At 40.3% G+C, this 24,612-nt stretch overlaps 1 long non-coding RNA gene across 4 annotated transcripts in view; it reads left to right on the forward strand.

Annotated features, from left to right (window-relative positions):
- The window catches only part of LOC108445257, a 69,741-nt gene that overhangs the window by 28,159 nt on the left and 16,970 nt on the right, over positions 1 to 24,612 (forward strand). For all 4 annotated transcript variants that reach the window (XR_001860058.1, XR_001860059.1, XR_001860057.1 and 1 more), the window contains exons 4-5: positions 15,767 to 15,871; positions 23,111 to 23,190. This is a non-coding gene — a long non-coding RNA (uncharacterized LOC108445257). The remainder of the gene's footprint in view (positions 1 to 15,766; positions 15,872 to 23,110; positions 23,191 to 24,612) is intronic.

Here is a 24,612-nt window from a genome sequence, read left to right on the forward strand (position 1 = left end):
CAAAGATGAAAGGAACCTGATGGAAAAACTTTATCAGCTACAGCTTCAGGAAGTCACCTGGGAGCCATCCCAGAGCTGTTCTAACATACTGACAGGCCCTGTCCTGTTCCACAGCACACTCGGGTTTGCTCAGACATTTGCTGATGGGGGTAGTCACTAGGGAGAAGAGGCACCCAGTGGGATTCCCAGTCCAAAGATGGCTGGGAGGACTTCTCAGAAGGTGGGTGATGCTGGAAACAGACTCCTTCATGGGGAAATGAAAATACTCAGCTTGTATTTTACTTGCCAGTTAAAGGGCTGAGAAAGTAATTGGCATGTGGCACACAGACCTGGGAATGCACCTATTAAACTGACAAGGGATTAAAAGAATATAGACAAGGTTAAAATCTCTCCCAAGCAGGAGGAAGTACTCATTTCCAAGGAGGATGCTTGTGGATGAGTAGAATTAAATTGATTTCCCTTAGCGGACTTGTCTTTTGAGTGACGAACTGGTAAGAAGTTTCACCTGTGAATGTCTGGCAGAGGTCAGCAATTGCAGCAACACACATCACTCTAATTAAGATAGCAGTACATTGTATAAATTTCAATAACTCCAAAATGGCTGGAGTTTAAAAAACTAAAACTTTCCCATACTCATGCATTTCCAACAGAAAATTTTTCCAGTCTTCTTCAGAATAATAAATAAATCTACCTGAGCTACAGATAATAAAATACTACTTGGTGAATGCCAGGCATGACATTTTTGTAAGTGACAGTGCAATTTGTGTGGCTCTAAGAGCATGGAAGAGAATAAAATCACTGACAGAAGTTTTCACAGTGGTTTTGTCAAATGCCTTCATAACAAAATTCCAGGTACATGCATGCACTTCACACAGTGTGACACTTCTAATGTTCTTTTTTTTTTCTATTTACTTTTCCTTTTTGTATTTTTTCTTAAATAACATGAAACTTCAATGTCAAAATTTTCCCAAGTTCAAGAGCAAGATTGTTCTAAATATTCAAAAGTTATAGCATTTGACTCATCCCCATAAGCATATATGCACATAAGTCCAAAAAACTCAAAAACCCCTGAGAAGGTTTCATCTTACATCTAATGAGTCATTGGGAGTTTAAGATTTTAATCTACATGAATGCAACTCTGAAGCTGAGATTTAGTAGAAATGCAGAATTTCAGTGCTCCCATAGAAGTCAATGAAAGTTTTATCAGCATAATATATACGTACATGTTAAAACATGGGATAAAAATTATGGTTGGAAGTACCTGTCAGACACTTTCATGAACCTGTCATTCACAAAAGAATGATAATCTAAGTACTTCTTGAACCAGACTAAATGAAAGGTCATTAGTAATTCATCCTTAACATCCTACATACTATTTTTGAGTACTTGAGACAGCATTTCACCATAAATGTATATCAGGGCATGAACTAAATGCTTTGCAAGACTAATATAAAAAAATTAAATAGAACTGTCCTTATTGCAGTTTGGGCCATTCTATTTATAATAATTCCTGTCTGTGAAGAAGCTCAAAATGACAGTCTTGTCTGATTTTGGATCAGTCTGGAAAAACTTTTTGTTCATAGTAATCACCTTCTTTCAAAGTTGGATCTGTTCCAGAAAGCTTTCAATGGACAAACCAGGGAACCTGTGTTGATCCCGTAAGTGAGGATCCAGGCACCGTCCCCAGGCATTGCCAGCATTCGAAAGGCAACTTCTGCTGCTTCATTCAGTCCTCTTCATTCAGTAGATTACTTAGGACAGAGGTCCCTATTTTGTTGCTGCCTGCTCCGAGCTTCCCCTCCCCCTCCCCAAGCCGAACCCCTTTGTTCCAAAGCACCGGCACAACCAAATGTAACGCAAACTCTTTAGCAGTGTCTGACTGGCCGGTCACCCCGGGTCCGCCCCCAGTCCGCCCCTTTCCCCTTCTCCAAATAAAAGAGAGGACCAAGGGGGAAGGCCTGCCCTCTTTTGGCTTTGCAACTCTTTCTGTGAGCATTTGTGTGCTTCTGTTTCTTTGAAAGCTTCTAATTGCAGGAAATTAGGCAAGCTAAGAGCTATATTTCTCCCTCTTTGCTTCTGCTGTTGGTACTAGATTTGCAGCTACCATTTTGCCACTTTTAGAGCTACTGAAATGCTGGATTGCCTGTGCTACCTCTCTAGGCTGCCTGAGGCTTTCTAAGGCATTAAACTACTAGCCTAGCTGGTAAAAAGCTGTAAGTATACCTCCTCATCATTTCACATATTTCTCATATATTCATTGGCCTTTTCTTGTTTCTGGGACTGGATACAAGAATTGCATCATTCTTTAACACAAAAATTACTTATTGATGTTGTCTTGGGGTGACCTTATGATGTGTATCCCATATCGCTGCCTATTATTATTACAATGTGTACTGTCTTTGGTGGCAGGTAAGAAATCTTAGAATTACACAAGAAAGTTAAGCAGAGGATTTTTTTTCTTGTTTTCAGACTTCCAGGGAGGTCTAATCCACCCTCTGATTTGAATTTGGCTCAAAATGTGTTTTGAGATTTCCTGAAGTCACTTATGGCAGAGGCAGTACACAACTAGAAGCACAAATTCTTATCTCAACAGATGGACTGGTATAGAAGTGATCTCTGTAGTCTCGTGGTGTTGACTGTCAAATCAACAGATCAAGAACACCTGTTATTGCCTACACTGTGAATTCCTCAGGTTGAAAGACTAGGAGGTACTTGAGCAGGATTTTTCTATGATTTGTTTAACTGAGATTTTTCCAGATTGGTCAATGCTCATCAACTACTTTCCCATGGGCAGTAACTGTTTCCTTAGGGTGTCTCTCTTTCTAGATCACAGGGGAGATCTGAATACTTGACACACAATTCTGCTGTGGGCTGCTTACATTCTGTACTTAGTCTGAGGATTCATTGCTGTCTGTCATTATTTTTCAACCATTAGCTTATTTAGTGCTGCTATTTTTCAAGGAACCATTAGCATAACAAAATATTCCTTCACACATTGAGGATAATTGTCCTCTCTATTAGTTTGTTCTTCAATTTGTTCCAGGATTGTTTCTTCAGGTTGTTTTCCTGTAATGCTCACTAGCATCAATCAAACAGCAGTCAACTGCGAAACTTCCCACAGCCCCTGAAATTATTTAGAACCACTCAGTTGCTCACAATAGCATCCTTTACATGTGTTGCTCTGTCATCCTTTTCTTGTTATCCTCACCACTCACGGCTTCTGCTAATTAGAATGCAAGACTGTTATTTCTTTATGTGCCTGTACCTCTTCCAGCATCACCAGATGTCAAACTTCATGGTGCTTTGCAACAGAAGTGGGTTGTTGACAAGGTAGACCAGTGTTGAAATAAACCTACCCTATATATATATTTGTAAACACCTGTTATTTCATGTCAATGCACTCTAATCCACCCCAAGGGATCTGCTAACAAGAACCTCAGTTACCTTTGCCTTCAGGTGTGGGTTGTAACATTAAATTGGAGGATTACTCTGAAGAGTGGTGAGAAGGTTTTCTTACAGGGATAACAGCCAGAGTTCTGGATAAAGGAGGACTGATTTTCAGTCACAGCTGAAATCTCTGGCAGAAGATCATGACAACCCAGGATATGTCTGATCTCCACTGCTCCCCACTGCTATAATTTTTATCTCTCAGTATGACCTAGGCACATCAGACCTGTTTAAAGGTTTTCTGGTGTAAGCCAGATCTGTTGTAAGGTTTTCTCCATGACAAAGTCAAGCCAATTCTCGGAGAAGGTAAATAGGAATATTAATCCTCTCTGGGTTAATGAACAGCTTGTTACTGAATCTCCTGAGAATTGTTGTTTCTCCCATGCACTGCCCAGAGTAAATCAAATTATCTTCCCCTAAACCTATTGAACAGGCTGGGACATTACAGGATCCCAGGAGGAGTGATTGATGTGGTCCAAAGCTGTTGTTGGGTTTTCTGGCATGACCTGGACCTGTTGCAAGATTTTCTCTGGGAGAAGGTCAAGCTGACCCTCAGAGAGGGTAGTGGGGAGAAAGACACTGACCCCCGGTGGCTGACTGAAGGGTATTACTGCTGAGGGAGAGTTAGTGGGGACTCTCCCCTCGTGAGGAAATCATAATGATAATTTTTCTCCTCCCAGTATGGCCTGGGCTCATAACATTCGGCATGACCCACAAGCAGAGGTGGATGAAATTACAGTTCTGGCAAGAGAATGTAAACTGACACCTGGCAAAGAAAAGGCAGTTTGTCCCATTTTGGGTGCTGCCCTTAAAGGACTACAAAAGAAGCCACTGGCTACTCAGAAATCCAAGAGTGAATATACATATAAACACTGAAAATTCACTCTAATCTGCCCCAGGGGACCTATTAACAAGAACCTGAGGTACCCTCACCTTCAGGGCCAGGTCATGACACCTTGTTTGTGGTAAATTTGCATGGAGAAAGGTTGATACACAACAAAGACTCAAGGCTACAGCCCTGGAAGGAATAAGCACACACAAATTATTTGTTGCATGAAAGTATGCAATATAAATATGATAGAACTGCCTTTTGTGTGTGTCTGTGTGTAACTTTTAATAGATAAATGGATATATATGTTTATGATAGTGAATGTGTAAGTTTTGCCACTGAAGACATTCTCTATGTGTGCCTTGCCCTCTCCCCAAAGTCTGAATCAGAAAGTCTTCACATCCTTTTTCAGCTGAAATAGTCATCTCAGGATTGTGTACAGATGAACTTGAACAAGTGCAAAATAGCATGAACTATTATCTGTTTCTTGAACAGATAAATTGGATGGCACCTAAACTGTAGTTCTAGAAGAAGCACAAACTTAAAGCTACTTTTTCCCCCTTAAATGCCTCTGAAAAAGAATACTTGGATGTTTAGCAAGAAAGCTACACTGACTGGAAATACACAAGATATTTGCATCTGCCTCTAAAGAAAGACAAAATGCTTTTCCTTTACTTGTTTAATAGGAAATAAAAAAACCCCTTCAAGTAAAACTGAAGTTTTCAAATAACTCCACATTAATTCAAATCGCTGGAAATCAGTTCCAGGCCAAAAAAAATGGGAGAAATGGCATCTAAATCCCAGATGATATTGCAGGCTTAGACACAGAAGCAGAACAACTCATTTTTTTTCCACAAAGTGTGATCTTCAACTGTTTTAAGAACTAAGGACTATGACTAAGCCCATGAAGCTCACAGCCGACCCGTTCATCACAATTTTGCTTGTAAATAATTTTTCATCAAACAAAATGAAATCTTTCTACACATAATCAATATACCTAACTTCATTAGTGTTACTTGTCTAATAATTTATAATGAAGTAAGGAACAAGGTATTGAGGAGTGCATAAGTAATAAATTAAAGATACAAACCATTGTACATCATCTGATTGTTAAATGAAGGTATTCTTATCACTGGAACATATAAAAAGTACACCAAATTAAAGGATGTTCTAGTTTTATCTCTTATCCATGGAATGTATATAAATTCTTTGACTGTTTTCAATCATTCTAATAACTTCCCTGTGCATCTGACATTATACTATTTGTTAATTCTATTGAGAACTATCCCATTGTAAGTTATCTATCTGAATAAGCTTCCTTTGTAACAACAAATTCCCCATGTTGGAATTTTAGTTGAAAAGCATCAACACTCATTAAAGGAAATAAAACAAAAGTGGATATTCCAATTCAACCATTCATGACTAAATCCTTAAATTTGATTACAATTTAAAAGAAAATATGTATGTATTTTAATCCTGTTTTCTCCACTTTGGTTATATTTCCTTTTTCGATTGTTTGGGATGAGTGATAAGTGAAAGCTTGGATCTCCTCAATTAACTGGGAATTTTGCTAATGATATAGTGGATCTAACCAGTATCATTTCATAGATGTGGATAGCATCAAAAGTGTTGCAAGCAAAATGAACAAATTTAATTTTACACTGGATTGCAGTAAAACAATTTTTTCTTTATTTTATACTTTAGCATTTAATAGATATGAATGCCTAGTTGTTGTTGCTGTTATAGCTAAAAATAATCTGCATTTGCCATGTTAGTAACAGCACTTCTTTGTTAGACCCTACTTTTTGTTGACAAAAAGTAGAACAAAGTCAGTTTTTACAGGCAGAGAATTAAAAAACAGTGCTCTTTCAAGACAGAAAGGGGGATAAAGTACAAAGGGGTGGCATCATGGCAGGGAAATGGGAAGAAGGCTTCATTCACATAAGCTGTCATACGAACAGAAGAGAATAAAACTGTGGAGGCAATTTCTCTTAAAATGAAAGGTAAATAGAATGTAATTATCTTAAGACATTAAGATATACCATGGTTGCTTTTGTACAGAAACAGGAAAGCATCTGGCTTCTTCCTAGGACTGCAGGTGGCCTTCAGAAACTCCTTCAGACATATGGGCTTTGCATATGCTGTGTAATGCCTCCCAAAGTACCTTGGTGGCTGACCTCTTTTATTCCTCTAATGTCCCCTGCCTCAGAAGTCACCCAAGTATGTCCAAGAGCAGTAGAAGGAGCTTCAGAATCAATATAGATTTTCTTGGCCCTCTAGCAACCCTTCTACTCTGCACCCGAGCTTCCTGCTCTTTGAGCAGCCCCTGTTTACCACCATGTTCCTCAGTACAGGTGGTGGGTCACAGTCGTGCCTCCCCTTTGCACTGCTAAGTAACACAGCTTGTCTCTTGAAAAACCTCATGCAGGAATACAGCCCTTTTATTAACAGAATCATAGAATGCTAAGGGTTGGAAGCAACCTTAAAGATCATCTCGTCCCAACCCCCCTGCCCTGGGCAGGGACACCTCCCACTAGATCAGGTTGCTCAAGGCCTTATCCAACCTGGCCATGAACACTGCCAGCATTGGGGCATCCACAACCTCCCTGGGCAACCTGTTCCAGCATCTCACCACCTTCACAGTGAAGAATTCCTTCCATAGACCTAACCTAAATTTCCCCTCTTTCAGTTTGTACCCATTACTCCCTGTCCTATCACTACAGTTCCTGATGAAGAGTTGCCCTCCAGCTTCCTTGTAGGCCCCCTTCAGATACTGGAAGGTTGCTATGGGGTCTCAATGCGAACTTCTCTCCTCCAGGCTAAACAGCCCCAGCTTTCTCAGCCTGTCTTCATAGGGGAGGTGCTCCAGACCCCTTATCAACTTTGTGGCCCTGTTCTGGACTTGCTCCAGCAGTTCCATGTCCTTCTTATATTGGGAGCACCTGAACTGTACACAATGCTCCAGGTAGGGTCTCACAAGCACAGAGTAGAAGGGGAAAATTGCCTTCTTCACCCCGCTATCCACATTTCTTTTGATGTAGCCCAGGATTTGTTTGGCTTTCTGGGTTGCAAGTGCACACTACTGGCTCATGTTGAGTTTTTCATCAACCATCACCCCTGAGTCTTTCTCTGCAGGGCTGCTCTCAGTCACATCTTTTCTCAGCCCATAGGTGTATCTGGGATTGCTGCAAACCAGGTGTAGGACCTTGCAGTTCACTTCATTGAACATCTGGAGGTTTGCACGGGCCCATCTCTCAAGCCTGCCCAGGTCCCTCTGGATGGCATTCCTTCCCTCCAGCATGTAGGATGCACCACACAGCTTGGTGTTGTCAGTGAACTTGCTGAGGGTGCACTCAATCCCACTGTCCATGTCACCCACAAAAATGTTGAACAGTATCAGTCCCAGTGAGACCCCTGAGGGACACCACTCCTCACTGGCTCCATCACACATCCACTAAAGCTGATCCTATTATCATAGGACAACATAAAGTCAAGCACCCTCCTCACACACCGATCCATGAAAGCCCTATTACAGAATCATAATTTTGGAAATGTCAATCCTAGCAGCTATATCTGGGCAAAGAAGAGCAGAAGGCAAACAGAAGAACCTTGAGAGTCAAGGCAAGGACAGAAAAACTAAAGAATATTTGCAGCAGGAACAAGCACCTCAGGTACTTCTCTTGACAGATATTTGATGTGAAGGGTTATTGATGCAGAACACTACTTTGCCTCCCTAGAGTCCCTAAAGATTAAGAGGCTAAAAGCCTCATGCAAACAGGAAACATCTTTGTCAAGGAAGCAGACATCCTTACTTAGCCAGGTAAAACTTAGTGGATTTGGTGATCAAAGGGAAGCAGTTCAATACTTGCTGACATACTTTTAAAAGATGCAGTTAACATACACACAGTTATACCGGAGACACTGTGCAGGTGTAACCCCTGGGTGCACTGAAAAAGCAAAGAGATCCAATATCTTCCCCTTCATTTGTGTTTGTCTTAACATACTTATGAAGCATTCCAAATTTTCTCCTGCAGCTGAAAACATTCTATAAAAAACCATGTCTTGTATCTATTTTTAAGATCATTTCTAACCAGCCAAAATTCTCAGAAAGGAAGTATCCTTAAATTTCAGGTTTGCAACAACCTCTGACTCAGTCTCTTAACACATCTACAATATGGGTAAGAAAGCATTACTAACTTTCTGGTGCTGCTGATTTCTGTTCTATATTCTATCTTGAAAGCACACACAAGTGTGAACTTGTTCTGAAAGTTCTGCTAACATTTCCTTTACAATACAGCTCTTCCAGGTAGATCTTTCCTTTCTGATTTCTGAACAGCTCTTCTTTGACAGCACCCTTAGCCTTATTCAATACAGGGGCATTGCTTGCTAGTTGGTTTGGTTTGTTGATTTTCATTATTTTCTACCCCAGAATAGCGGTAGCAAAAAATGTCTTGCCATTTGAGACCTATTTCCTTTGACTCCCAGCTTGAACACAAACATTTGAAAACACTTTTGTTTTTTAATAGTGTCTTGGTTACTTACGTATATCTCATCATTCACCATAATCCAGAGGAAATGGTTAGTGACCTTCTATGCCAATTAGACACTTACAAATCAATGGGCCCAGAGGGGATGCACCTGAGAGTAAGGAGGGAGCTGGCAAAAGAGCTTGACAAGCCACTTTGAATCATTTACCAGCAGTCCTGGTTAACCAGAGAACTCCCAGGTGACTGGAAGTTAGGAAATGTGATGCCTGCCTACAAGAAGGGTTGGAAGGATGATCCTGGTAACTACAGGCCTGTCATCCTCACCTCAGTAACAGGGAAGGTCATGAAGCAGATCATCCTGAGTGACATCACACGGCATGTGCAGGACAATCAGATGATCAGGCCCAGCCAACATGGGTTTACAAAAGGCAGGTCCTGCTTGACCAACCTGACCTCCTTCCACGACAAAGTGACCCAGTTAGTGGATGAGGGAAAAGCTGTGCATCTTGTCTATCTAGACTTCAGTGAAGCCTTTGACACTGTTTCCCACAGTGTTCTCCTGGAGCAACTAGCTGTTCATGGCTGGGATGGCTGTACTCTCACTGTGCAAAAACCTGGCTGGATGGCTGAACCCAAGGAGTGGTGGTGAATGGAGCTACATCCAGCTGGTGGCTGGTCACAAGTGGTGTTCCCCAGGGTTTGGTGCTGGGGAAGCCCTGTTTAATATTTGCATCACTGATTTGGATGAGGGGATCCAGGGCACCCTCGGTGTGTTCCCAGACAACACCAAGCTGGGAAAGTGTTGATGTGCTGGAGGGTAGGAAGGTTCTACAGAGGGATGTGGACAGACTGGACCAATGGGCTGAGGACAACTGCATGAGGTTCAATAACATGATGTGCTGGGTCCTGCACTTGGGTCACAACAACAGCGGTGTAGCACAGCAGTGCTACAGGGTGGGGGAAGAGTGGCTTGCGAGCTGCTGTCAGAGACTGGACAGAGTAATCTGGTTTGAGACATCTTGGGGTGTTTGGAATGTGTGTTAGGGGGTGGGTCAGACTTCGCCCAGGTGAGACAGTGCCCTGTCCCCCATTCCCACAGCATCTGTCAAGCATTGCACAGTGGAGGAAGCCCCCAGGTGTCACCTAATCCACCCCTGAGTGGCAAAGCGACTGAAGTCCCACCTGGGAGGAAGGTCCAGAATGGGCCAAGGTTGATGGTTGGACTGGGTGATCTTGAAGGTCTCTTCCAAACTTGATCGTTCTGTGATCCTGTGTGTTGTTGCAGGATAACATTCTCATAAAGTTCAGTTATGGGGTCTTTTTGGTGCACTCTCAGACTAATGCAACTGCAACACAAAACCAATTAGGCTTGCCAGATTTCATGCTGAAACTAAAATTAAAATATTGAGAGGTCAAGATGAAACTATACAGCTGTTCACAAACAGAGCTTGCAGAGAAGTTAGACAAACCTAGCCTTACCAGCAGCAAGCTTGCTCATAATCTTTATACTGGAATATTTTTTAAAGATACATCAAATGGCATCTAAAGAATTCTACTTTACCGATATTTAACCCCTACCTGCAAAGAAAAAAAAACTGAGTCAAATAGGGATGGAAACTCCAACCAGCACCCCTAGTGAGTGGCTATGAGTCTGCAGCTCAAGGATCCTTGGATTTAGGAATTTTATCTAAAAGACTAGTGAGGAGTTATTTAAAGTTAGTTCCCATTTGTAATGAAACATCCCAGAAATGTTCCTGTTCCCAGGAATTTATAATTGCCTGTTATTGTCTGGAAATTGCTCAGATAATATGATGATTGGTGGCAACATGAAACCATGGGCAAATTTAGCAGAGCCAAAATACCAAGCTGCAAATAGAAGCATAAATCCCATCATTACAGAAGGAGTTGGTTGTTTGAGAATGTGCCTTATCCACAGGTATATTTGATAAATATTTTAGAAGTAAGTTGATCTGCATTTCTCATCAGCTGTTGGAGAAATGAGTTGTGTTTCATCTATTCTTTGTAAAGTAATCCACAACCCAGCACTGCATATGGCTGCTGCTTGGACCACTAATCTAGCTGTGAACTATTATTAATTATTATTAATCTAGCTGTGACTAAATAAATTTAGTCTTTGGATTCCTCAGCTGTATATGAAAAACAGTATAGCTGATTTAATATTTACATCCACATGGGTATGTGTTAAGGACATAAAATCTGCACTGCCACTACAGCATGGAAAACATCTGCTATTATGGTAATTCAAATAATAAATTACAATATGCTTTATTGTTAAATCTACATAAAATTTGCATCTTCTGATAATAACTTTTAACATACAAAAAGATGTTTTAGAAAGCAATGCAAATTCTAAGATGTTGCAGTAAAATATTAGGTACCATTTCCTGGGCACCTGAAATGCCTCAATGAAGATGCCTCATGCTCATGTCGCAAAAGTGCATAGGATTCTCACCCCACCGAGGTTTAGATAACAACTGAGGATGTCTTCCTTACCCCCTTTTAAAATAATACAGAGTGGAGTCAGTTCTATTTTAACTGCCTGTGATGATGATTAAGGAGGAGAAACACTGGCCTCAGAAAAGCAGCCTGACATTACCTTCAGACATGCCCAAAGCTCCAGACATTGAAACTGCCTTTTGCTCCAACTCCAGTGGCATCTCCATGCGATGCTCCCACTTAAATTGAGGTTCCCAGAAGACCAGGCCCTGCAGCCTCATTGCATTGCATTAATGAAGTCCATGAGTTTAGGGAAAGCAAAAGAACTTCTGTTTGCTTGTTCCGAACCTCACTTTACCTCTAGTTGGTGCAAACTCACCCTGTTCAAATTCACTTGCACAGTACTTATTGAGGAGACATAGTGACGGGACAGTGCCACAGGTCTCCACACATTTTTACGTACATTTGGAGGAGAGGAATCCATCCTGCACAGAGATTTTGAGGAAGTCCACAGACAACAGAATGTCCCCAAGCTTTAGCCTCTCAGACTTACTGCAATTGGAATCTCTGCCTAACACAGAGAACTAGGTATAAAAAAAGCCTGATGATTACTTTGATTTAGATTCTACTTGGCACTTAACCACAACTCCCTGTACATAACATCATATGAGCAAATTCTTCACTCAGCAAAGTCCAGCTGGGGAGTATGTAATTAGATCTCAGCAGAAATTAAGATAAGTAAGCCAGTCTGATACCAGTCTGATACACCATTGCCTCATGATTTAACTAATCCTAATTACAAAAAGAAAAAAAAACCACGAAACCAAAACCAACAAACAAACAAAACCCAACACCAACAAAAAAGCAGTAAAATACACTTGAAAATAAACCCACGGAAATATCATCTTGTATTACACACATGAGCATAATATTTTCTAGCTTATCTTTGACATGGGCTTCATTTTCTGCACACAGGTGTTTTTATGTTTTAAATTATAAATCCCCCTGGTGGAATTCTACATAATCCTGGAAGGAGATGTTTTCCAACAGTAGACATCAAGGTATTATCTTCATATTTTTAGAATTTTCAACATCTCCATTCAGCATCCCCTGTGCCATGTACCCAGGACCAAGCATACTCTATTTTTGGTCATTTCTGGTGTAAGACAGCAGCCACCTTGATATCCTTTTGTCCTGGGTTGCAGTGTATTCTATTACCATCCCCATCAGCCGTTGAAATCAGGTGGGGCAGTGTTTCCTTGCCTCCTCCCCCCAGACTATCTTTCTGTTAATTGCCCATCATTGTCCTGCCGCCTGACTCAGAGATAACTCCCTCCGGACTATCTTCTGTTAATGAGCCTAATCAACACTTTGCCTCATGACTCATTACCCCATTGTGAGATGCTCCACCCAGAGGGAGGAACCAAGCATCCCATCGTGGATATAATCTGAGGCTAAACACCAGAGACACCGGCTTCCCACTGGATTTCCAGAGGACAGGAGCTACACAGCCACCATTGGACTTCCTGAGGAAGAGCAGACTCTTTTACTACAGGATCACTGCTTCAGAGGCCTGCAGCCACCATTCTACCAGACTGCTACCACCACCCTGCCTAACAGGGTGTCAGGTTGTACCTTGACTCTGTCAGTTTGACAGTGTTTTCTTTTACCTTTTTTTTTCCCTTTTTCTTTAATTTCCATTAAATTGTTATTCTGACTTGGTGCCTCCCACTGGTTTGTTTTCAAACTAGTACACCTTTACAACTGGCAGAGTTTGTGTGTCATCAGATACCCTATGGCATGGTGTTTAGCCTTGATGGTGACTGGGCCAGGCTTACAGGTCTCTCATGTAACAAGCAGACCATGCACTGCCATCAGGAGATGCAGGGTCGGTCCTGCCTCACCCCAGCATCACAGACCATTACATCACCCTGTTCATTTTGGCTTAGCTTGCTATCCTCAGAAAGCTGCATGGGTTTGTATGTAGGAGAAAAGGAGAGAACGTACAGAAAATCTTGACGAATTTCCCTGCTATTTCTGGAAGGCAGCACAGCAAAACTGTGATCTTTCCCACGCAGAAATAGGTCCTGGCTCCCTACTGTCAGCTTGAGCATGTTTCAGCTGAAACCCCAACCACTAAATAATACCTAGCTTGTCTTTTATAATAATATTTATCAGAAATGTAACAAAAAGGGTATTTCATAACACAGTATCTAACAAGATGGCTTGTGCAATATCAGCATGCTGGGTCCAGGCTCCCTGTCAAAGCTTTATTCAGATGTTACACTGTCTTGACTAATCATTCCTAATCCTATCATCAGCTGCCATCGTGTCAAGATATGTCAGCCTTAAAAATGAAGAGGTATGTTAAGGAAATGATGCCTTGCAAGGAGTAATGATGAATTTGGATTTAGTAGGAAGATAATGACTTATTCTTTGTTGAAGAACCATCTTACGCAACTGGTTCTAGTTCCCAAACGCATTCTTTGCTTCTCACAGCTGCTCTCACAGGAAATTTTTCCTTTTTAAGGTGTTTTACTAAGGATGCTTCACTTACATTTTGCTTCAAGATTAAAAAAGAAAAACAAACAAAACAAAACAGAACTTTAGGTCTGGGAACTGATTGTAAATGAAACACAAGGTTGCACATGAAAGTGAACTCTTCTGGACTTACCATATACTGTATCAGAAAAACCTGAAGTAAACTTGGTTTACAACTGACTTGCAGTGCAAGGATTGGCATGCTAGAGTTACTTCTTGTTACTGGTGCTGATTGTCATGGTACTCACAGTTACAACTATATCAGTTCTGAAAAGAGGGACACTTTCAAATAATTGCTGCAAGCTGATTGTCATTTGTAAAAACAGTTCTCCCAGAGAACTGTGAGAAGATTGTTTCTATTCTGCTTTGGAGAACTATTGCTGAAAATTACTAATTTGAAAGTATTGCTAAATAAATATTAACAAGAGAATCCATAGGGTGAAATCATGGAGCCAACCCTTCCAACCTTGCCAGAGCCTGCATTACGATCACACCAAAGAGAAAGAACTTTTATGTAAATGGAGCTTATATCACCAGGAAGATGAACTAAAACAGTGGTGTTAATTTTGCTTGAAGATCTCGAATCTACAGATGCTGAGAAGTACCAAACACCTATGTCAACAATACTGTCATGTTTCCATTACTATGGAGAACCAGACAAACCTGAGTTAAGGATTAGTCCCATAATATTTTCTCTGCTTTTTAATGAAACCCTCCAAACCATCTTTTATTCCATTTCCTCATGTTTCATTTATCAAAACAGCTAAAAATTAGTCCAATTCTTCTATGAGCCTTACATCCCCTCAAAGAATGAATGAATGGTATGTGGTATTTTGCCTTTCCTAAATTGCCTTTTTATCCATCAAGTGTTTTATCCATTAGGTGATTAATTCCACAAGACTAAAGAAAAGCTTTGTCCAAGAAATCCTCTAAACTTCTATGTATCTCTATGCAAAAAGAAGCAGATGGTTATGTTCTAGCTGCCAGCTCTCCAGGACTGCAATAGGTGAATCACCTTCACTCCCAGAGTTGCTTAGGCACATTAATATGCGATCGTCTGTGCTACTGAGTCTTGTCTCTTGTGTTAGTCAGCATAGTGGTCTGACATATCCAAACTGCATGATTCTACCAGGGATCCCAGCAGAAAATAATCTCTCATCACATGCTTCATAATTCACAGGGTCATGTATGAATATCAAAGGAAATGCAGAAAAGGTTTAGCCAGTTTGTTCTTTGGAATTGTTGTTTTCTTATTCAAAACCTAAAAAGGATGACAAAAATGCAAAAGTCCAACCTTTCAAGTTCAACCTCCTCTTTTTAATTTCAGAGAGAAACTTGGGCCCAGTCCTAGTTTTCACTGAACTAGTTCACATGAATTTGGGCTGAGTAAACACATAAATTTCAGTATGTAGCTATAGAGTATTTTAGTCTAGAGGCAGATGATGGCATAAAGAAGGGATCTCAGGTAGTTAGAAAACATCAGCGTGGTAATTTAGAAACATTTATACTGCAAAAGGTGACCAAGAAGAGGAGGATGTTTATACCATATAAATGTATGAAAAACTGAAAAAAACCCCAGCTGGTTTTTTCCCTAATAGTAGGCCATCATTACTTAAATTCCCTTAATATGGCTTTCCTGGCAGATTTAAGATGTTCTCTGACTTGAATGCTAATTGTTCACAGAACTCTCTGGTAACATTCAGAGCTGAAACAAGAAAAACTTAGCAATATTTTCTACAATATGTCTCTATATATATTTTCTCAGCTGCTTTATGTCTGACAATTAATCGCCAGCTTTAATTGTTATCAAGCCCAGAACACTCTACAAGATTGATGGAAGCCATGGTAGAAAATTCAATTAGATATCCTATAATTTTTTCCAAGATAATTTGCTTACTGTAACTTGCTTGGACTCATGGAGTATTTTGGTAAAGATCTTAAATGCTACAGACTTTTTCTGCATGCATCACAAATCTGATTATCTCTTTCTCTGCCCTTTGTACAGACATAGTCTCTCCTGCCAGTCCTAAGCATATGGAAGTCATGAGTCAGCCCTAAGCCATTGAATGATGAGTTTGGATGGAAGAAAGAAACTGCAGCATTTTAAAGAGTAAGTAGAGATTCTTATCTTGTTTCTGATAAGATCTCTTTTATAATGTTCTATGTGGTTAACAGATAAATGCTTTCTTTACCCTTTTGTGTCAGAATGATTTGGGGGAAAAAAATTAAGAAGTTATATAATGCAGTCAGAGTTGTGAAGAAGTAAGGATACTGAGACCTGCAAGGCCCATAGGCTCACACCAACAGCTGTCAGATGGAGGAAGGACAAAAGGAAAAATTTATACTGCATCCCTGTCATTATATTGTTGAGCCTAAATCTTATCAATAGGAACCTCCTTAATTACCCTGAAATGGGCTGCAGTGCAGCTAAACTCAGACAGGAATAAATAACCATAATAACAGCAACAACAAAGCTAAACAGGCTGTAAAGCCCCATAATTGGATTCATAAATCTGAATCTGTTAGAAGGTTAGCACTCGGGCTAATGCAGCTTGACCTGGAGTGATTGTTGATGCTGCACCAGCTATAAGACTCCTGCGGGTGAGCAGTGAGTTTTAATATATAAATAAATCAACGAGGCTCTTGGGAGCACTTTAGGAATCACCCTTACAGCCTGCCATAGTTATCATTCAGCCTGCAGCATCTCAGTGCTAGAGACAGCAATCTAATCTTTACACTGCAGCAAGCAGTAAAACAGCACCCCAGCTGCTGGAACAGGGAAAATGCTTCACACACAGCAGTGAGCTGATAATTGCTGATGTCAAACAAGCTTATTAAATGGAAGGATTTCATCCACTCCACCCTCCCAGCAGCCGCACCCTGTACAGCAACGTGACAGCAGTGCCCAGCAGTGATCTGAGACACTGCAGTTTATCACACCAGTGCCAGCCCGAGGCTCCAACCTAAGCAGCACAATCGAGACTCCCCCCTCACCAGCCTCTGCTGCCATCCTGCTCCCTGAGAGACATCACCAGCCGGAATAAAGTTTGCCTTTGGAAGGGCTGACATTGTATGAGCCCTTGTTCTGCAGAGCACTTTCCACACAGCAATTATATCCTGCTCTATTTGCCTTTATGTTGTTCTTATCTGAATTATTTTTAGGGGATATAATAAACCTCATTTCTGTTAAATGAACCATCAGGGCATACATAACCTTTCTGCAAGTTATACTGCTCTTTAATAGCACCACCTGACACAAATTAGCATGTTAATCTCTACAAATAACAACAAAAATAATAATAATGATAGCATTTTGATGGCTTTATTAACATATAGTTATCTAGCAGCTTGTAAAATATTCATGCAGCACCTTTGAAACTCTGTAGCTCAACAGTGCAAGGACTCCTTTTTGTTGGCCAATAGCCTGTGAGTTTGGGTGATCATTCAAACATGACACTGAAACATCATCTTTGTGAAATTACAACAAGGAGGTGAAAATTAGTCCAGCTCTCAACATTTCTCAGCTTTAGACCTGTTTCTTCATGTTATGGGTCAAGTATCTTTCAGAGGCCTAGGCTTGAAACACCCCTGAGAATACCTGTGTACAGGTGATCTCTGAGCATCTCCGGATGGTTTTGCTCACTTTCTTACAGCCATAGTACTGGAAAACAAGCCCTAGTTTCTGTCCAGTTGAGGACAATGTCATCTGAACAGTGTATGTGCCATGCCTTCATACAATTCCTTAAATTTCCAATAAAACATTAGTGGTATGTAGGTTATAGTTCAGGGTGTAGAGAGAAGTTGGCTTTGTAAACATTTTGGTACAATCCCACTAATGCCCTTAGCTTGTGAAGACAGTTTTCAATCTAGTACAAGACCAGAAAAAGGTAAAACCCCATTTTCTTCCTCATCCCTCAATAGAGTATTGAAATCTATTTAATATTTCTTTTTAATCTGATCAGAATATGTTTTATAGGTCAGAATAAATTTTCCAAGCCTTGGGACTAATTCATTTTACTCATAGTTCCATAGCAAAACCCCCACAAATGCTTAAGAATTTTTCAATAGTTCATTTCAGAAGCTTCTCCAGAGAAGATAATGGACACTTTTCACCCATTTCATGTCTCAACACCTAAGGCAAAGTTAGTTTTTAGTATTTACTAAGAGTACTAAATGGAATTTCCAAATACTGATAGCATTCATAGTGAGTTCCATAATACTTTGGTATTTGTTGGTTGTATATGCTTTTTTCCTATGCTCAGATTGTGATCTATCACCCTCATATATATCTATATCCATATCCTACACAACCCTCATTAAGTTATTTCCAGAGTTACCATATTTTTTCTTAATGCAACTTTCTATCACCTCATTAAAATACTGTACTAATTTACGTTAATTTGTACACCGAAGTTGTGTTCAGGGGTTTTTAAACTCTCACTTGGAAAGCTCTCAGATTTTAATACATTGAAGTTCTGAGTTATCTCCAGGATGGTGTTTCTGTTAATCAGCTACTGTTACGTCAGTTTTGCTTTTGCCTTTGTTTATACTTGAAAATTCTTAATACATCAAACTTTAGGCCAAGGACCTTAAACTCCAGAGACAGAGGCAATACAAACTTCAAATCAGTCGTGACTTTGGGAATCATGCAAAGCATGCATCTGATGAATAAAATAATACAAGAAAAAGAGAGAAGATAGGAAGTATAAGGCATGTTCTGATAGCAGCCTTCTTCTCACTAGTAAGAGGCCAAATATTCACCTCAGTCTCAGAGAATCATCATTTAAATTATCAGAAAAAAATGGTATACACTATTTTTATGTTACATGTTATATACTTTATTTTTAATAAAGGTACTGTTTAAAAGAAGAGACAGAAAATGCCAAAACCACCAGCTATTGCCATCACCAACTCAACCTTGACATAATCGTAAGAGGCCGCAGACTCAAAATTTTCTCCAACTTAGGTGTTTAATCTACACTGAACAACTCCTGCAGAACTAGTATCTGCTGCTGAATCAATCTATACTGCAGAAAACAGCATGACAAACACCACTCCAGGTCATCAGTGCCAGCCTTTAGAAAGTTCTTAGGAAATATTTTACTTTAACACTAAGCAACATTTTCTGAGTTTGGTTGCATCTGTTTCAGGCTCACTAATATGTTACATAGGTCTCATCAAAAAAGAGGTACCTGTAGATGTTTCTCCACAGATATAACTCAGATGAAAATGCTGCCTGTAGTAGTAAAATAATCTCTAGACTAAGTTGACTAGAAATATGATATGCCTGTATACCTGAGCAATCTTCCAGTATGCCAAAGGTGATGTGATCACAAACTCTGTTGTGAGTAATAGTGGAGGTCATTTCGATGCATAGGGAGAAGACCCATTCTTAGGCTCCATGGAGATATTTCAGCCTACAAATGACTTATACAGGAGAGAATTTTGTACAGTGAAAGTTGGTTTATTTGCTTTTATAAGTGAACTCTCAGAGGGCCTGATTTTAGGAATGCTTGGCAGTTCCAAGAGCTTTACCCAAAAATTAAAAGCAGATGGTGTGCAGTCAGTTTTGTTGTGTACAACATTTCTGTGTATACATAAAAGTTGACAGTTGTAATGCTAGATTTTGCTTAGCAGGCTGTAGCTCCCTAAGAGCTCAGAGGGGCTTCCTAGGGCAATGCGACCCATCGCATCCCGCAGTCCATGTCGGACAGCCTCGTGATCTTGCTCTGGCAGCTAGCAGCGTTACAACCAGTGATGATGAAGGAAGTGAGAAGAGTCTCTCATGAGGGTTTGAGATGGCTTTAATCACATCTTGTCCCCACGATCTCCATAGGTACAGAGACCTCGTGGTCTGGGCTTGGGGGCATTTTGTCAGGGGCCCAGGGGTGGTCCCTAGGCGGGGTTGGGGTACAGGAACCAATAGGGAGAAACCAAGGGAGTGGCCAGGGCTAGGGCAGGGGGCAGGGGGAGCATGTGAAATAGGAAAAGCAATGGATTAACGGATCGCCACAGTTGATTACTTTATTTTCTAGACATCTTTATGAATTTCACAGACAGAGACTTCTGATTTCTTGGTCTACAACAAGCACAGCAATATCTCATCATTATCCTAACTCTATCCCACAACTCTGGGTTTTGGTACATGAAGAGGCAAAGAAGAAAGCAGGAGACCTTTTCTCTGCAGACATTCATAGAACATGCCATGAGTTCTCAATGTTAAGGAGAGCAAATATTTCCAAAAAAAGGAGACTCCTAAGTTCATGGTTTCCTACAAAAGTTTGTGACTGTCAAACAGGTTTTGAAACAGTGCCTTTGTTTTGTACAGGCCCAATTCTTCCATGCAGTCCTAGATCCTGCAATGCTACATCACTCAAAATGATGGATTGCAACTAGATCATAAGTTTGCATGTCTCCTTTCTAGTGTTCACTAGACAGGCGCAGCTATCAGACCTGTGTGTTAAGTGTGAGATGGATTTGGCAACAGCAACGAGTGCATGCAAAGAGAGTATGTAAAGGACCACCAAGTCAGATAGAGTTCTGAGCAGGAGCTGTGTAGATCATCTCCTTTAAGTGAGCTCCTCAAACAGATTTTTAACCATTATCAACCTAAAGCCACTATCTCAGAGTGCAAATGAAGGTTTACAATCCAGTCTCTCCCTCTGTGTGGTATTTCTGCTGATAGGACTGGTTCCAGCAAATCCAGTGACTCTCTGAAGTGCCCCAAGCACTGCCCAGTCCCTCAGTCCCCAGCAAATTTAATTTCTGTTCTTTCTGAGATCTAACTGCACATTGTATTTTTCCACTGCACTGGTCTCCCTGCAGAAGCCCAGCTCTGGACTCTGGCCCCTTGGCTGCCAGGCATGTTCTTTCCTTCCCTGACCAGCCCCCACACCCCTCTCACTGCTTTCCAGGTGGTTCTGTAGAAAGCTAATTATCTTTAATCATTAAAAATCAGCATGAAAAAGTACGAAGAAATAAATCAAGTGCACTGGGTATCAAAAAAAATCCATATTCCATGCAGAATCACACACAGACAATATTCACCCTTCAAAGGAATCCAGGAAAGATAAGGAAAACATGTCTGGTTTCAGTCAGACATTCACTCTCAATTTGGAGTCCACAGATCCACCAGAAAACAGTTGGGGGTAGCAAATCAAAAGGAGAAAACTGCTTCCCAAAGATTACTAATGCCTGATGACAAGATGTTGTTATTATGGTTTCCTTCATCATAGAGTACCATATAACCTGGCTCTGTTCTTCTGTGAGCAACAGTCAAGCTCAGTGTCCTTATCTCACCACACAGAGCAGTTACAAAAAATACATTGCTGTATTAAAACCATCACTTGGGGTTGGTATAAGATACAGTAAGTAATAGAAAGCAGTTATGTTTTTCTACCAAATAATACAAGTCAGTTAAACATTTCCATCAAATTACCCTGTCTTACTTAGGAAGCCTTTTGTTAAAAATGTAGCAACTGTAATTGCTCAGGAGGTAAGAACAGACTCACCTTTTTTTCCTTTTTCTTTTTTCCCCCCATTTTTTTTGTCACAATAGCCTTAAGCTCATTTAGAGAACCAGGAAAATTAAATTATGAGTATTATTTAGAATAATAAGAACTTGACACTGAACTATTCATCACAGAAAAAAATGGAATGTTTGAATTTATTTGTCTGACATTTACATATGCCATGTTTCCTCTGCTAACCACGAAGCTGTCAATCTATTATTTATGGAAACAAGAGACCAGAAATAGGTGTACATGGTTTCAGACAAACCTACTGGCCTGTGCAAATACTCATTTCTTCCCTCATTCTGTTTAAAGCCTCTCTACTTTTGAAAAACAGATGATTATTGCATTGAATAGCACCTAATGATGTAAAATCATGATATTCTAAAGGCTGGGAAATTAATCGTTTGGCTCTAATACAGATAGAGTGCTAAACTTGATATTAAACCACTATATTTCATGCAAAGCATCAGTACTTCCTCTTGAAGGTGTCAGCCTTTCTAAGAAGATCATAATACTTAAGTGACATCCATTTTCAATTAACTTTTATTTATTTATTTATTTATTTTTGCAACCTAGAAATTGAAGAGGGTTTCTGAATTACCTAGGCTCTCAGAAGAGTTGAGAGAATAGTTTTGAACAGGGAGCTCTTCCATGCATTCCCACTTCTTTTTTTAATTGCAGATATACCTGTGTGTGAAGTGTGTGGTTTCTTCCTACATATGCATTTAACATAAACTACCAACTAGTCAACAATGCTTCTACAAATCATATCTTCCTGCTGGGTGTTGTCTGTGAGATTACTCTATTTTGGGCCACAAATTAAGTAAGGTTGGGTCCACCATCCCCTGTGTGTGGCACGTGGTGGTACATGACTTCATAGGCTGGAGCTCAGCTTAGGTGAGATACATCCTGTTCCCAAGCAGGATTGTGCAGATCTGTTTTGTTCCCTTCAGGCATGAGGGAAGCAGGAATGGATCTCTCAGGGCAGAGAAAGTCTGAGATATGAAGTCAGAGTTTTGAGACATGACTCCTAAGACCAACCAATTCTGACCCAAAATGTGCTATCTTATGCTTAACTGTGCCAAGGCCATGGGAGGAAACATGGAAGTGTAGAGCCTTATGTTTAGACAAGAGTGCAAGAGCGCCTTGCAAGCTCTTGTCTCTTCTAGCCACAGATGAAAGAACCAAGATGAGGAAAAAGAGCTCTGTGAAAAATTTTCTAGGCTCTCTATTTACAGTGGCCTAGAATTAATTTCCGAGCCTTTCAGCTGTCTCTCAAAAAAAAAAAGAGAAAAGTCTGACTTTCCTCCTCTTCAGCAAGGAAGCTAAACCTAACAAAGACAAACCAACAAGCCAGTACAAGCCTTAAGAACACGGGCAAGCTGAACCAGACCCCATCCACTCTGCTCCGGATAACAGCCTGTGCAAAATGATTCAGCAACAAGGATAAGAACAGACAAATTTCTTCCCCATCTTTCTCCCAACTCAGGGTGAAGGTATAAGGCAGATTGAGCCAATATAAACCCAAACACCACTGTGCTCCCCAGCAATATAGTCCTGCCCACCCCTTCATCCAGGTGTTGGCACGGACCAGCAAAAGGAGATGACAGAAAAGTAACCCTACAACTAAGAGACTAATGGTTTTATATCTCAGAGACCTGAAACAGCCTCAAGCGTATGCCAATGCCAGTACAAGAGGGTAGTGGAGCAGGGACAAATGGACATCTGGCTTTGGATGGGGCAGGAGCACAGCAGTGCCAGTCAATGGAGTGACACTGCGGTGGCACTGCACACACAACTTTCAACTGACATATCTCTATATACTTGTTTTGCAGACATCATTTGGACCCACCTACATTTTTAGCCCCCACTAATAGCAGCAAGGTCCAAAACTAATTCCGCCCTGAATGAAAAGGTACGTGTCCGAAATCTGCTGCCCAGTGATAGCTGTCCTCTCAAGCCTCTCCCTTGCTACCTGAAGCATATCAGGCATCTCTCCTTGCATAGGATCTGCTCTATAAACCAACAGTCCTTACCACATTATATAAATAACAGGTAGTGTATATATATGTCAAAAGAGAGAGCTATCATGTTTTTATAATTGTATTACTTTTTTAGAAATGCAAGGAATTATGCTCAGACCTCCACAAATGTACTCTCAATATAGATGAATGATGGTTATTCACATTATGATAAAAAGCAAAACTGTAAACACCGCATTTTTTTCCCCCTAATAGTCTTTCTTAATGTTCTGTCTGCTTTTTTTGAGCAGTGCTGAGCACTGAACCAATGTTTTTAGAGAACAATCCCCAGAGACTCTGGACTCTCTGTCTTGCATGGTAATGTGGTGCTGATCTCACTGTGGGCGTATAGACACAATAGGTTTTCCTCAGTGCTTTACTTTTATTTGTAGATACAGAATATGAATTTCATGTTATGTTGTCATCTAAATATTCAAATAGAGATATAAATATACATATATATATTATACAGGCACACACACACTTGAATTATACCATGTATAACTATTTTTTAGTATATTTAACAGTGAATACCTCAGCACAGATGCCTAAGGAATTCCGTTGCCTTCCTCCCTTGTGAAATAAGACTCTTTATCCCTACTTTACATTTCCTACCTTTTAAACAGTTATTAATATGCAGAGGACCTTCTCCCCATCCTGCCACAACTTAATTTCTTTAAGAGAATTCAGAAAAGGACCTTGTAATAAAATTTTTAGCAGAGTATCAACTGGATCACTTTTTCAGTGTATTCAGTGATGATCAAACAGTCCAAATAGATTTGAAAGATACTAATCCCCTTCAAAAGTTGTGTCAGTTCTCCCTCCTTATACTGTTCTTCCCCTTTTGTCTATTAGTCCTAGGATGTCTTCGAACAGTTCACACAACACCAAATTTATAGATTGTCTGAATTCCCTATCCTACTTTAATCCTTTTTAAAAGTTAAATTTTTATTTGCCATTTCACTCTCATCTAGTACCACAACTGATTTAATCAATAGACTCCATAGCATAGCCGAGGGCTTCTATTTTCATATTTATGTTCCCTCAGGGCTCCCAAATAAATAGCACCTGGTTCTGGTAATTTGCCTGTATTTACTCTATCTATGTCTTCTAAATCTTATTCTTTTGACACTTTCATTTGAGAAAGTTCTGTTTTGAACTCTGATCCCTGTAATACAAAGCCCTCTGGTTCCAATGTCTCCTTGGTGGTGATGTTCACTGAAAAGAATTGGTTTAATTTTTCTGCATTTTTGCCCTGTGAGAACTGCTATTAAACAATGATCATCTATTGTCCCCACAGTCTTTCTGGAAGGCTT

This window comes from Corvus brachyrhynchos, unplaced genomic scaffold, assembly GCF_000691975.1.
Source record: "Corvus brachyrhynchos isolate BGI_N302 unplaced genomic scaffold, ASM69197v1 scaffold11, whole genome shotgun sequence".
NCBI lineage: Eukaryota > Metazoa > Chordata > Aves > Passeriformes > Corvidae > Corvus > Corvus brachyrhynchos.